Source organism: Lycium ferocissimum, chromosome 8 (genome assembly GCF_029784015.1).
Source record: "Lycium ferocissimum isolate CSIRO_LF1 chromosome 8, AGI_CSIRO_Lferr_CH_V1, whole genome shotgun sequence".
Lineage (NCBI taxonomy): Eukaryota > Viridiplantae > Streptophyta > Magnoliopsida > Solanales > Solanaceae > Lycium > Lycium ferocissimum.
This window is the reverse complement of record NC_081349.1, coordinates 24,841,674-24,855,724: the sequence shown is the minus strand read 5'-3', so window position 1 is coordinate 24,855,724 and position 14,051 is coordinate 24,841,674. Positions and strand designations below refer to the sequence as shown.

Sequence of the window (14,051 nt, the reverse complement as noted above, 5' to 3'; positions counted from 1 at the left end):
ATAAATGAAATATAAAAAAAAAAAATTTATCCTATTTCGTTCATGTATCAACGAAATACAAAAATATATATATATATATATATATATATATATATATATATTCCAATTTTGTTTTTATTTCGTGAATTGCACAACGAAATGCAAAAAAAAAAAAAAGATTCTTTCATTAATTTCAAGAATTACAAAAAAAAAAAAAAAAAAAAAGGCTATTTCGTGAATTGCACAACGAAATGCAAAAAAAAATAAAAAATTATAATTTCCTATTTCTTTTTTTATTCACGAATTGCAAAAATAAAAAAAAATAAAAACCCCTATTTCGTTGATTGTGTCACGAAATGCAAAAAAAAAAAATCACTTTCGTTCAATTTAATTCACGAAATAAAAAAAAAACAACAAAAAAACCTATTTCGTTGATTGCACAACGAAATGCAAAAAAAAAAAAAAAAAAAATACAAATCGGTTGCATTTTTTATTCACGAAATAAAAATAAAAAAAAAACACAAAAAACCACCTATTTCGTGAATTGATTCACGAAATGCAAACAAAAAAAAAAAATTGATTGAAATAATTCGGCCATGAACGATGGTACAATAGGTAGGGTATTTCGTTGGTTATCCAACGAAATACCCATTTTGGTCTTAAAAAAAAAAAAAAGCATACCATTTTTGTCTAATGGCTGCAAAAATAAGCCATTTTGGCTCCGGACTCTGAGGCATGCTTGCTAAAATAAACTTGACTTTGAAATGTCATATATAATATAATAAAGGAATAAAAAAAATGAATATCTTAGCGGAAGACCCTGCTCGAAATAGTTTTCCCTATGACACCCACGCATATGAATATATATGATTAAGGTGTATTTAACCATTAACTCAAGAATGCACAAATCAATTGAAATTTTATTTGCAAAATGAAGTAGTCCTGGTTTGGTATTGATGTTTTGCCAATCCAAGACTGCTCATGAGTCATGAGAGATGTCGAGAGTTGTGGTCTTCCTATGGTTCAAGCTTTGGGGATTTTTTTTTAATTACATAGAAGATAGGGAAAGGGGATTATAACGTGGGGATTCGAACCTTCACCAACAAGGTGAGAGTTCAGGTAGCCAACCAACTAAGCTACTAGATCCCTACAAGCTTTGGGGATTAAGTGCTCTTCCTGCAAGCTTTTGACCCTGTACAATGTTTACTTATCGTGTTTTCAATTCTAAAGTTTCACATGACAATCAAGTGTATTTTGATATAGTGGTATCATTTCAATAAAAGAACAAAAAACAACCTATTCGAGTCCAAGGTGTACGATAATCCTTTGATTACGTTCTGTCTTGTATTTTGACTCTTCAAGTCGGATGTTCGGTGATAAATTGTGCAATTAATTTCGTAATCATAATTTTTCAAGATGTTGGTGTTTAAATTGGAAGTGTTGAATCCAAATTCCGTTTTTTCTACTGAGCGTGCACCGTTTTGCTCTTGAATATTTGTTCATATGCTATTTTTATATGGTTGATATTTCTATTACCATCACTAAAACATAGCATCATTAATATGGAATTGCGTTTTCCAGTATAATCTTTATTTACATGTTCCTTTTACACAAAAAGTAAACAATGCCAATCACTGAACGTCAAACATGAATCTTGCAAAACTATAATTAGCTTTTAATTTTATCAGATAGGGGTGAGGAAATACAAACACTAAATCAAATCTACCTCAACTAGATGCAGGATCAGTCCAACTAATCCAATATCGAATTGGGTGGGTTAAATTATGATCGGCTAGTCCCATCGACGTAGTTCATTGTTAGTCAAGCAAGTGCACATAACTTGGATTAAGACAAATCTTGATTTGAAAAGATTGAGAAAATACTTTGAAACCTTCTTCATCACTTCTATAGATCGCAAATTCAGAATTATTACATCATAATTATGAAAAGTTCATATATAGAAAAGTAATAGCAGCAAAAGATGGACTAAATGGTATCCCTTATGTAAACGATTTTTAACACCCTTGAGCTTGAATTTCTATGCGCCTTTCTACTCTAAGAGTGGGAAAAAAAGAGGTCTGAGTCCAAAAAATATTTTGAACACATGCGGCACCATGATCAGTTGCACTTCTGTAGAAGACTTAGGGCCCGTTTGTCCATGAGAATTATTCACTTTTTTCACTTTACGGTGTTTGGCCATCAAAAATTCCAAATACAACTTGAAGTTGTATTTGGAATTTGAAAAATAACCAAAACTTGTTTTTTACTTTTTTTACTTTTAATAATTCAAACAACCAAATATTCTTTGCAAAAACTATAACCAAACACAACTCAATCTTCAACTCCAACTCCAAAATACCAAAGAAAGTGAAAAATCTTTAGTTTTCATGGCCAAACGCCTACTTAGAAAAAAGGAGAAAACAAGTGGGGGGTGGGGGGAGGAGCCAATGGGACTTTTCATCTTTCAAAGTGATTAAAGACCACAGTGTTTTTTCCTAGAGTGGGTTTGAAGTTTCACAACTATCCTAGTGGAATGGATGCGCTTCCTTACCTGTGCACAAAGGTTACGTGTGTGGTCAATACATATGAAGGTTCATTAACGCCTTTTTGTGTGGTCAATACATATGAAGGTTCATTAACGCCTTTTTTCTCTGTCTTCGCGGATAAAAAATCAAGAACTTGTTAGTAGATCAACTAGCTTGCGCTCTAATCTTTCAAACTATTAAGGATCGCATCCCGCACATATTCAATATTATAGCCTACAACTGATTCACTTTCCATTTCTGGGAGATTAAACGGAGCCTTTAGTTTCCGCTAGACGTGATATAAAGAACACAAGTAATACATGGAACAAGGGAATATAGGGCCATATCTGCTTTTGCGTTATGACAATCTCACTCGAATTACAAGAACCGACACATATTAGTACAGTATTGCAGGGTCCCCGACCAAAACCAACCGCGCTTGCAAGTTTTCCTGCATGTGGTTCATCTGTGGCATTGCCTTTTGAGAATGAACCTATCTCCTAGTAGGAATTAGAAAGTTTTTTCTCCTTTAATGAATTCTAAGCTGCACAAATTTGGATTAGTCAAACTAGTGAATTTCTAATATGGGATGCTGCACAAATCCATGTAGTCAAAGTAGCGAATTTTGATTTAGATTAGTCAAACTAATGAATTTCATATATGAAATGTTGCACAAATCATATTAGTCAAACTAGCAAATTTCGGCCACGGAATGCATAAAGCAAAAGAAAAAAATAACGTCTCACAATGCATCTTGTCTTGATTAATATCTTAACCATACATGGTAGTAGCAGCCACATAATAATCATGTGTTCCTGGCCAGGGTCCGATTAAATATGCCTATTATTTCTCCCAGCAAAAAGCTCCGTTGTATTATCAATCTAGGATACCTTCATGAATTATTGAACCTTCTACCATGGCCTTTGTTTCTATGACCACAATGTTGATTCCATTTTTTTAGGCATAATTCTTAGTCAACTTGTTTAGGGTCCCACAACGAACTATTTGTCAATGTTGAGACTTACGGGATGTTTAATAAGACTTGTGAGGTAAGTGAAGTTTCCGGGAAGCCTAACTTCGAATACTCAAAGTACTAAAAGAAATTTGTATATTTCAGTCATATTTGGCAAAGTGTTCATATCCAATTTGTATTTCGAATCCCCTGGTATTGATAGTAATTTGTACTACTTACTAATTAATGAGATGAGACTCGTCATCTGTGTAAAGTGTAAGTAAAAGAAAATTCAAAAACCACCAAAGATTGTGACGGAGTAATACGCACTCTCGATACGAGAGTTGATGCAGAGACCAAAGCACATGTTCGGTCGACCCAGTAATTTCGATTCAAACTTTTTACTTATTCTTAACAAATCCATTTAATATACACATATTAATGAAGAACCAAATAACTTAAAAAGGCTAGAATTCTGAATCCATAAACTTCAAATCCTGATTTCACTTTTGCCTCCATCCTTACGAAAGTTCTCTACCTTCCAAAATCGAGTGAGAAATCAAGAAAAGCCAACCGCAGACATTCATCTTTCAACTAAACGAAACGAAAAGAGCGCGATGAGCTTGTGCAAAAATCCCCCCCAAAAAAAAAAAAAAAAAAAAAAGAAGGAATGCTTTCCACTCCCAAGCAAGTTGATATTTTGTGAAAAAATTAATTACGCCATACACGATGTTTACACAAATCCTATAAATACATATAATATGTGACTTAATACATGCTATTATCAGGAAATAGTAGCTAATCAATATATAATTAATATGATTTGAGGTAAATACAAGAAGTGATTAAGGGCCTGTTTGGAAAGCCACCCAGGTAATTGAAATTTGGTGTAATTATACAGTTGACATGTTTGTTTGACCAAGTAATTACACAGTTAGGTGAAAATTGGTGTAATTGAGAGGGTGTAATTACACTCTCCAATTCTCGGGGGGGGGGGGGGGTGGTTTGAGAATTGGGTGTAATTACAGGGTTAATTTAATTTATTTTTATTTCTATTATTTTAATTTCTTTTAACTTTTAATTTATTCTTTATTTAAATTATTTTTTAAAATGTATTTTTCTTTTATATTATTTATTTTTCATTTCCTTTCTTCTCATTCCAACCTTTACTTCTTGTGGTTCCATGTAATTGTTCGTATTTTTTTTATTTTTTATTTTATCCATTTAGCATAACCGTGTTATTATTCTAATTTTTGAAACTACACCTCTTAATATTGGAAAGAAGGAGTCATTAACAAACTTGACATATAACGAGTGACGTTATTAAAGTAGAATTTTGTTGTGAATGAGGTTATAGACTTATATTTTCCCTTTCTTTTGAATTATTTACTTAAGTTGCGTTGGAACTTACTTATGTAATGTTGGAATTTGACATAATAGTATTATGTTAAACTTTTTCTTTTGGATTTTGAATTTAGGTTATATTTTCAATTTTAAGTTATTTGCTTTCACATTGCATGTTGTTTATTTTTCACCTACATTTGATGGATTTTTTATGTCAAACATTTGAATAATGTTATGGCATTATATTTATAATTTTTTTTTTTTATCAAACATCCAATCCATGACGTTCTCACAAAAAAAAAGTCTTCTTTTAAGTTTTATATATAATTAATTAAAATTAAATATTACTAATTTGAAAAATATATATCAATTATTTTTCTACAATATTAGTTACAAATATATGATTATTAATTAATATATTTTCAAGAAACAATGTGTTATTAAATAATTAATTTAATATCATTTATAAAGGCAAATATTTTTTAAATATTAATTTTAAATTTTTTATAATTAAAATTATTTTTAAATTAAACTAACTGTGTGATTACACTTGTGCAACCAAACATCACGCTTGTATTACACTGTAATTACGTTATGACAAACAAATAGGTCGTTGTAATTACACTACTGTGTAATTACTAGGCTGTGTAATTACTACCCTAGTAATTACACCAATTCCAATTACCGGGTGGCTTTCCAAACAGGCCCTAAGTTTTCGCGGTTCTATGTTGATAAGAGTCAAGCATTGGGACCATCCCATTTAAAATCAGAATTTTGAAAGTTCTTCCTTTTTTCTTTTCAAAACAATAAGTCCCTTAGTTGTGCATTAGCAAAACAAAAAATTTACGAGTTTCATGCACAAGTTAAATGAGAAATTAATGTATTAAAATCTTCGAAAAATTAGCTAAAACGTGATTACACCTTTTTTGTTCCTCTAATAAAAAAGAACGAGCAACATCTAGGTCCAGGCCAAAAAATTCAATCACATAAAAAGTAAAAGTATATGAAAGTTTTAGATTGATATGTGTTAGAATATGTAAATATTTAGTTACCATCTTTAATTATGTAAATATATTAGAAGAATATTTAGTTACCATTATGGTTAGGTATATATTTACATTCATTATAGCCTAGAATCTTTGTATATATACACAAGTTGACAAAGATTAATGCAAGCAGATTATTACCTTCTTACATGGTATCAGACTAGGGCACGATTCTGCTCCTCTCTCTTCCTCCATCTCTGCGTCAACCTCATCATCTTTCTCCTACAATTAGCCACCATGACTGATTCCTCCTCATCTGACTCCACCAAGTCCTTCTTCCACCCAGCTTTGGCTGTCTCCAACATCAAAAATCACATCTCAATTACTCTTGACATGGAAAACGTCCAATATGCGACTTGGGCGAAACTCTTCAAAATCCACGCCAAATCCTGATTCCTCCACCATATCATTTCACCGGAGTCCGGAAAGAAAAAGGTGCCCAAAACCGACGCTTTGAAAAAGAGTTATGTTCGACTCTTGATGCCACGGTTCTTCAATGGATTTATGCTACCATCTCTACTGACGTATTGCATACTATCCTTGAACCCGACTCCAGGGCCATGGAAGCTTGGAATAGGCTGCGTGACATATTCTAAGACAACAAAAATTCTCGAGCCGTCACTCTTGAGCATGAATTTTCTCACACTAATATGGAGGACTTCCCTAATGCTTCCGCGTATTGTCAACGACTTAAGATTCTATCCGATCAACTCAAGAACGTCGGCTTCGCTCCAACAATCGCCTTACGTCCTTCAAATGGTAGCCGGACTCACTGACGCCTATAAGGGGGTGGGTACACTCGTCCATCAAAGCAATTCTCTTTCTCTTCTATCAAGCCCGTTCCATGCTCATTCTCGAAGAAACAGGCTTCACCAAACAGCTTGCCACGGGATCCGCTAATGCCATGATTGCTCGGGATTACGACGATAATCCCTCTTCTGGAAATAACCACCCAAACCGTCAGAATAACAGTGGTAAAAGGCATCAAAACCGCAGCAACAATGGTGGAAAGAACCGTGGCAGAGGCGGTGGCAATAGGGGCAGCAACAACCGAAACAGTGGTGGTTTCGGTGGTGGACGCGGTTGGCAAGCAAAGACCACGATCGACCGCCACCGCCGCTCTCACCGTGTCCGGCCCCCGTCCGCCACGGTCCTTCGTCCTCCCCGATCCAAAAAGCGATCACTAGGAGTCAACACGGTATTGTCAAGCCTAACCCAAAATACAGCTTCATCACTCATCAAATCTCCCCTTCCTTGTAACCCCGTGTCTGCCTTACAAAACCCGAATTGGAAAATGGCTATGGAAGATGAATATAAGGCTCTTATTAAAAATAAGACGTGGGAGTTAGTGCCTCGTCCACCTAATGTGCATGTTATTCGGTCTATATGGATTTTTAGGCATAAAGAACACTCTGACGGTTCCTTTGAGAGGCATAAAGCCCGACTTGTAGGTGATGGCAAAATCCAACAGGTTGGCGTGGATTGTGGTGATACTTTTAGATCGGTGGTGAAACCGGCGACCATCCGCACTGTTCTCAGTCTAGCTCTCTCTAATGCTTGGCCTATTCACCAACTTGATGTGAAAAATGCTTTCTTACATGGTGAACTCGAGGAAACTGTCTACATGCATCAACCCATGGGTTTCCTAGACCCTACACATCCTGACTATGTCTGCTTACTAAAGAAGTCCTTATATGGCCTCAAGCAAACTCCCCGGGCCTGGTACAAACGATTTGCTGACTATGTTTCTAGTATTGGTTTCACCCACAGCAAGTCTGATCATTCTCTGTTCATCTACCGAAAAGGTATTGATATGGCGTATCTTCTTTTGTATGTGGATGATATCATCTTAACTACCTCCTCTGATGATCTTCGTAAGTATATCATGACACTTCTCAGCTCTGAATTTGCTACTCGTCATGCAGGTGGTTTATTTTTATCTCAAAAGAAGTATGCCGAAGAGATCATAGAACGAGCTAGCATGTCTTCTTGTAGGACAAATGCCACTCCAGTTGACTCCAAACTGAAGTTAAGTGCCACCTTTACCTCACCGTTTAAGGATCCTTCACTTTATTGTAGCTGGGGCGGGCGCCTTTGCAATATCTCACGTTCACGAGACCGAGACATTTTGTATCTTTCGTGCAACATATTTGTCTATTCATGCATAACCCGGATGGAGGTCCACATGAATGCTCTCAAACGTATTGTGCGCTATATTAAGGGCACCCTTGATCATGGATTGCATCTTTATCCATCTAAACCCACCACTCTCATTTCGTATACGGATGCAGATTGGGGTGGTTGTCCGGATACCAGGCGTTCGACTTCTAGTTATTGTGTCTTTCTTGGTGATAATCTCATTTCTTGGTCCGCCAAGCGGCAGGCCACCATGTCTCGATCTAGTGCGAAGGCCGAATATCGAGAGGTAGCCAATGTTATTGCTGAGTCTTGTTGGCTACGCAATCTGCTTCTAGAACTTCATTGTCCAATACGAACGACTACGTTGGTGTACTGTGATAATGTTAGGGCCATATATCTATCTGGAAATCCTGTTCAACATCAACGCACTAAGCATATCGAGATGGATATTCACTTCGTCCGTGAACAAGTTGCTCGTGGTCATGTACGTGTCCTACATGTCCCATTGCGCTATCAGATTGCAGATATATTTACTAAAGGTCTTCCTTTAATTCTATTTGAAGATTTTCGCGTCAGCCTAAGCGTCCGCAAACATTCCGCTTAGACTGCGGGTGTGTGTTAGAATATGTAAATATTTAGTTACCATCTTTATTGATGTAAATATATTAGAAGAATATTTAGTTACCATTATGGTTAGGTATATATGTAGTTACCTTCATTATAGCCTAGGATCTTTGTATATATACACAAGTTGACAAAGATTAATGCAAGCAGATTATTACCTTCTTACAATATGCAATTATCATTGTTGGTTATATTTCTTGGTGTATAATGACAGAAAGCAAAAGAGTATGAAAGTTATGCAAGGACCAGCAGTGAAATAATCAATTAAAGGGGTTAGTAAGGTCAAGAATAAGGGTAAATAGCGATTTTGGTCCCTGTGTTGTAGGTTTATTCCAGTTTTGGTCCTTGTGTAATTGGACTAAGCATAATTAACCTTCAATTAATACAAACGTGTGATTTTGATCCTTCAAACTAACGGAAGTTAAAAACTTAACGGAATCATCAATTAAAAATAAATAACAAAAGAAAAAAGAAAAACAAAAATGAAGTGTGGAGCTACGAGTACCAATATACAGTAGTAGAAGTTGGTCCCCTTTTTCAAATGAAGTGTGGACAATATGAGTAGCTACTCTCTCTGTCTCAAATTATCTGTCATTTTATCGTTTTAAACTCCGCTTAAACAAAATTAATTAGGAGGAAAATTTGATTAACTTCACCCTTATTTACGTCTAAGTTTTTCAGTCATGTCGTAATTGTTTAATAACGAAATAATACTCCGTTCATAGTTGGTGTTACCCTAAGTAAAGCATGTATTGCACGCAAGAACATTGTATGTTCTCTAATTAATAACAACTTATAGAATCTTCAATTGTTTAATGTGAAGCTTTGTGAATTTAGCAATAAATTGGTCTTTATATCAAAATATACTTATTTATTGTTCACTATTTTTTATAAGAACATTGAGTTTCGAAGCTTAAATCATCACATTTAACAAGCATAAATCCTTGTCACATGGAATTCATAGTGAAAAAGTAATAAATACCAAAATAAATCGATTTCTATATATTGCTAAAGAAATTAGATGCTCACAAATTTATAAAAATGCCAAATGTTCCCAATTTATGATCTTTATGGAGTTATGATTAATTACATGCTGTAAATTTTTTTAGTTTGTAGAATATTTAATCACATGCGTGTGCCTTTATTATTTGTTAATTCCCTTCCAAACTAGCTTCTTCAAAAAGATCGTCTTCTTTTTAAAGATTATCCAATTATGTGATTAAGACTTTGATTCTTATAAGAATTTATTGACAAGACATAACATCATTAATGTGCTACTACCATAAATTAATTATGCAATAGAAAAGTGTGATACAAATTATGCTATAACTGAATTTAGAAATTTTCACTTTTGACTTTGGGCCCGGGCTTAGCACGGGCCTGCTTGAACTAGTGTATTGGATAATTGGAAAGGACACTAATTTATCATGGCTAAATCTTGTAGAGAAAAATAATTTTAATATCTCAAAAAGAAGTAGTCAAATTTTTTTCTAGATTCATATTCTGAATATCATATTAACTAATCTTAATATACTACTTAATTATTTTGATACTTAATTATTTTGAATAACTATTATCATATATCATTATAGCCGTTATCTCTATTAGCTAGTATATTGATGGTTAGGGAAATACTATTCATAATTCTTGATGGTTAGGGAAATACTATTCATAATTCTTCATTATCTCAAACATTTTCTTCTGGCAAATGAAATTTGACTATTGAATGGGCTTGAATGTTCATCTTTAAGGTACCATTATAGGCTACTAACGTTATAGCTACTTTTTTGCGCGGAGTGCCCTTCTTTTGGGGTGGTCTTTAAATTTTGCCCCTCATATTTGTGGTCTTTTTTAAATTATGCCCTCATATTGCCGTCTTTAATTTTTGCCCTTCGCATTGCAACTTTGAGCTTTCGCGCCGAAATACGAGGTTCGAGTTCGAACCCCGCTCGAGCATAAATTAAAAAAAAAAATCGCAAGACAAGATTTGGGTCGCGTGTATGTCGGACCGGTATACTTTTGTTAAGGAATTACACATTTTATGCCGGACCCGCATACTCGTGCCTTATGGGCGACTTGGCATAAGTATGCGGTCCCGCATAATCTTTGATAATTCCTTCACAAAGTTATGCGGTGGGGGCATACTTTTAACGAACAAACTTTTATGCGGGACCGGCATAACTTTGTGAAGGAATTATCAAGTTATCTTGCGGACCCATACTTATGCCAAGTCCGCCCATAAGGCATAAGTATCTTGGTCAGCATAACTTTGGTAATTCCTTCACAAAGTTATGCTTGGGGGCATACTTTTAACGGGCAAACTTTTATGCGGATCAGGCAAGAAACTTTTGAATGAATTATCAAAGTTATGCGGACCGGCATACTTATGCCAAGTCTTCCCATAAGGCATAAGTATCTGCGGTCCAGCATAACTTTTGGTAATTCCTTCACAAGTGTATCTTGTTGGGGGCATAGCGAAATTTAAACTTGCCTTCCGAATTTTTTTTAAAATTTTAATCGCGCGTGGGTTCGAACCTGGAACCTATGGGTTTTAGCCGAAGGACAAAATTTAAAGATTTCAAATATGAGGGGCAAAATTTAAAGACCACCCCAAACGAAGGGCAATTCTGCGAATTGCCCGAGGGCTATTGACTTCTCTTCCTATAATAAAAATATATATTATCAACTCTTTTCATGAGAGGGTGAATGGATACAAAGTCATATTTTTCCTTATAGATATTGTGTGCTGAGTTTTCTACCTTTATGAAATCTTTGTTAGATTCTAGCTCCTAGCTTTATACTAGATGAGTTTGTTGAATCTTGAGGGATACACCCATACCGAGTGAAATATCCTTAAAGACAGTGTCGTAATTGATATGTCTCAAGCTATTGAGAATTCCTGACAACTGTTCGTGATCAAGTATTTTCCGGTTTGTGATCAAATATTTTCCGACAGGGTTCGTAATCAAATATTTTCCGACAGGGTTCGTAATCAAGTATTTTCCGTAAGATTTCCAATAATCTTGCCCAAAAGTTTTGTAACCATTTAATTGCTTATTATGGCCTAGGCTCCTAGCTCATAAACTGCTGCTAACTTGCCCAAAATAAAATTTGCTAATTTAAAAGTTTTACGTTCGACTCTTGAAAACGGATAAATTCCTTTGAAGTAGCATTTCCCTTCTAATGTGTTTTACCCGAGCATTACCGAATTAATTGGTCTGGTGGGTTTTGATTTCAGATGGTTAAACAAAAAAGGATTTTTTTACACTACAAAACAATCCAACAAAGCTCATAATAAAAAATAACTCTAATATTTATTTTTACAAATTTAGTCGGTATGCATTATATAGAAAATGTTTAATCACTGTATAATCTTATATATAATCAACATATACCAACAACGATTACAAACTATTACGGCTAGGCAGGTGAACTTTTTGACGTAGCTGTTGGGTTTTTTTAAAACAAGGGGGAAATGGAAGAGGCACCTTTTGGATTGTACCTCTTCATCTCACCCTATCATTGTCCATAAATTCAGAGGCATTCCCTCATATTTTATTTTAATGATTGAAATACACCAACATCTGAAAACTTTCTCCTCTCATTTCTGCATTTATTTTCAAAACGAAATATAGTAGAGTCGTGTGATTTGCTCCGTTTGTTTAGTTCATTGAAGTTCTGTAAATTGAAGTGCCGCTTTTACAGAATAGTTTTTCTGTTCTATCCAGGGAGGAATTAATCTGTATACCTTAGGCAACAGTGAGGGGATTAAATTTCTTAAGGACACACAAGAAACTTGTGGGCTCGAAATAATTTTTTTGTTTGTTTATGTTCTTATTATACTAACATTTCTGTTTTCACAATCTTCTGTTTATGAACACAGAATAATAACAATAGCTGTCTGAAAATGTTAAGATCCCTTCTAATGCATGCCCCTATTCGCATAAAGTTAAAGATAAAATAACTGGGTCTAATTATGTACAAAATACATCGAATATAAATGTAGCTTAGAAGAGGCAACATACTGAGTTTAATGCAGAATGGGACGGACCACATAATCAAGTACTTCCTCCGTCCCAAAATAAGTGCATAACAAAAAAAAAATTGTCCTAAAATAAGTGTCACCTTGGAAATTCAAGACAAAAATTTACAAATCTTTCCAATTATGCTCTTAGCATTAAAGAAGTAGTTTTTTTTAATATTACTCAATTTTAAAAAAACATATAATAAATAGAGACAATTTAGTAAACTCCACATTATATTTACTAATTTTTAATGAACGTGATTTGTGTTAAGATGACACTTATTTTGGGACGGAAAAAGTATTTTGGAAGCAAATCAGAATAAGATTTGTGGGGAGCCCCCTAAAAAGCTTCAAGAACATGTTCTGTTTTGCCTTTTATCATTTGGATGGAAAAAGTAGTAGTAGTACAAATGGCAGCAATAATAAGAAGGAAGAGATAGAAACCTAGTCATCATTCTTAGCAAATTGCAGTTTCCAGCACTCACTTTTTTGGTGCTTGTGGTGTGTGTGGACCTCTCTTAAATCTTGGAATTTAAGCACATCTCTCTGTGCTATAGGGCCATCACCACTCAGTGGTCATAGGATCTGCTTTTCGATAGCCAACTGCTTATAGTCAGTTCGGTTAAATTTATAAAATTTACTTATTTTAAAAATCACAGTTTGTATTTAACTAATCGATTAAAATTATTTTTATCAATATGAGAATGGTAATTTGTGCCCGATCAAAATTTCAAATGTCCTTTTGACTTTCGAGAACAGAAAAAAAGGTCACTTTTGAAACTTTTTCGAAGTTTGTGAAAACGAAATTATTAAACGAGATTTTACATAAGAAAATGTGATATGTTTTTTTCTTAAATAATATTTAAAAATTTGAGTTAGTGTTTGGACACGCATTTCACCGAGAAAAAGTAAAAAAATTGTGAATATTACATATTTTCAAACTTGAAACTCATCCTCAAAACAATTTAAAAAAAAATAAAAAAAAAAGAGAATCAGGCATCTCATTCTAGCGGAGAGTCCTTCAAGTGTTGAATGGTCTGATTAACTGGTTCTGTTCCAATTGACTCGTCGTGGGTATCTTCAACTACTATTGTTACTGCTAAATTTATTATGATGCTGATGTGAGTTGAATATAAATCAAGTAATGTGGTCATTAGTAACTTATTTTTATTTAATATGATAATGACATAAATTAAACTTAAATGGAGTAACGTTATCAATGAGGAGGATTCACGTAATTGTTAGATGTTATTTGATTGACAACTACAAGAGGCATGAACTGGTAAGCAAAAAAGTGTTAATAACTTTTTACCACTGTTAGTAGTATATAGCAAGTCAAATCCACTATATTACTATTTCCTAGAATTTATATTTACTACTGTTAAGCTCGTGGATAAGCAAATGTGACTTATTGATAA

The 14,051-nt window shown here is 34.2% G+C and overlaps 1 protein-coding gene across 1 annotated transcript in view; it reads right to left on the bottom strand.

Annotated features, from left to right (window-relative positions):
- The window catches only part of LOC132067679 (3-isopropylmalate dehydratase large subunit, chloroplastic-like), an 85,195-nt gene extending 75,354 nt beyond the window's left edge, over positions 1-9,841 (bottom strand). The window contains exon 1 of the mRNA XM_059460981.1: positions 9,829-9,841. The gene's annotated coding sequence lies outside the window, so the exon portion shown is untranslated. The remainder of the gene's footprint in view (positions 1-9,828) is intronic.
- Between the last annotated feature and the right edge of the window lie 4,210 nt (positions 9,842-14,051).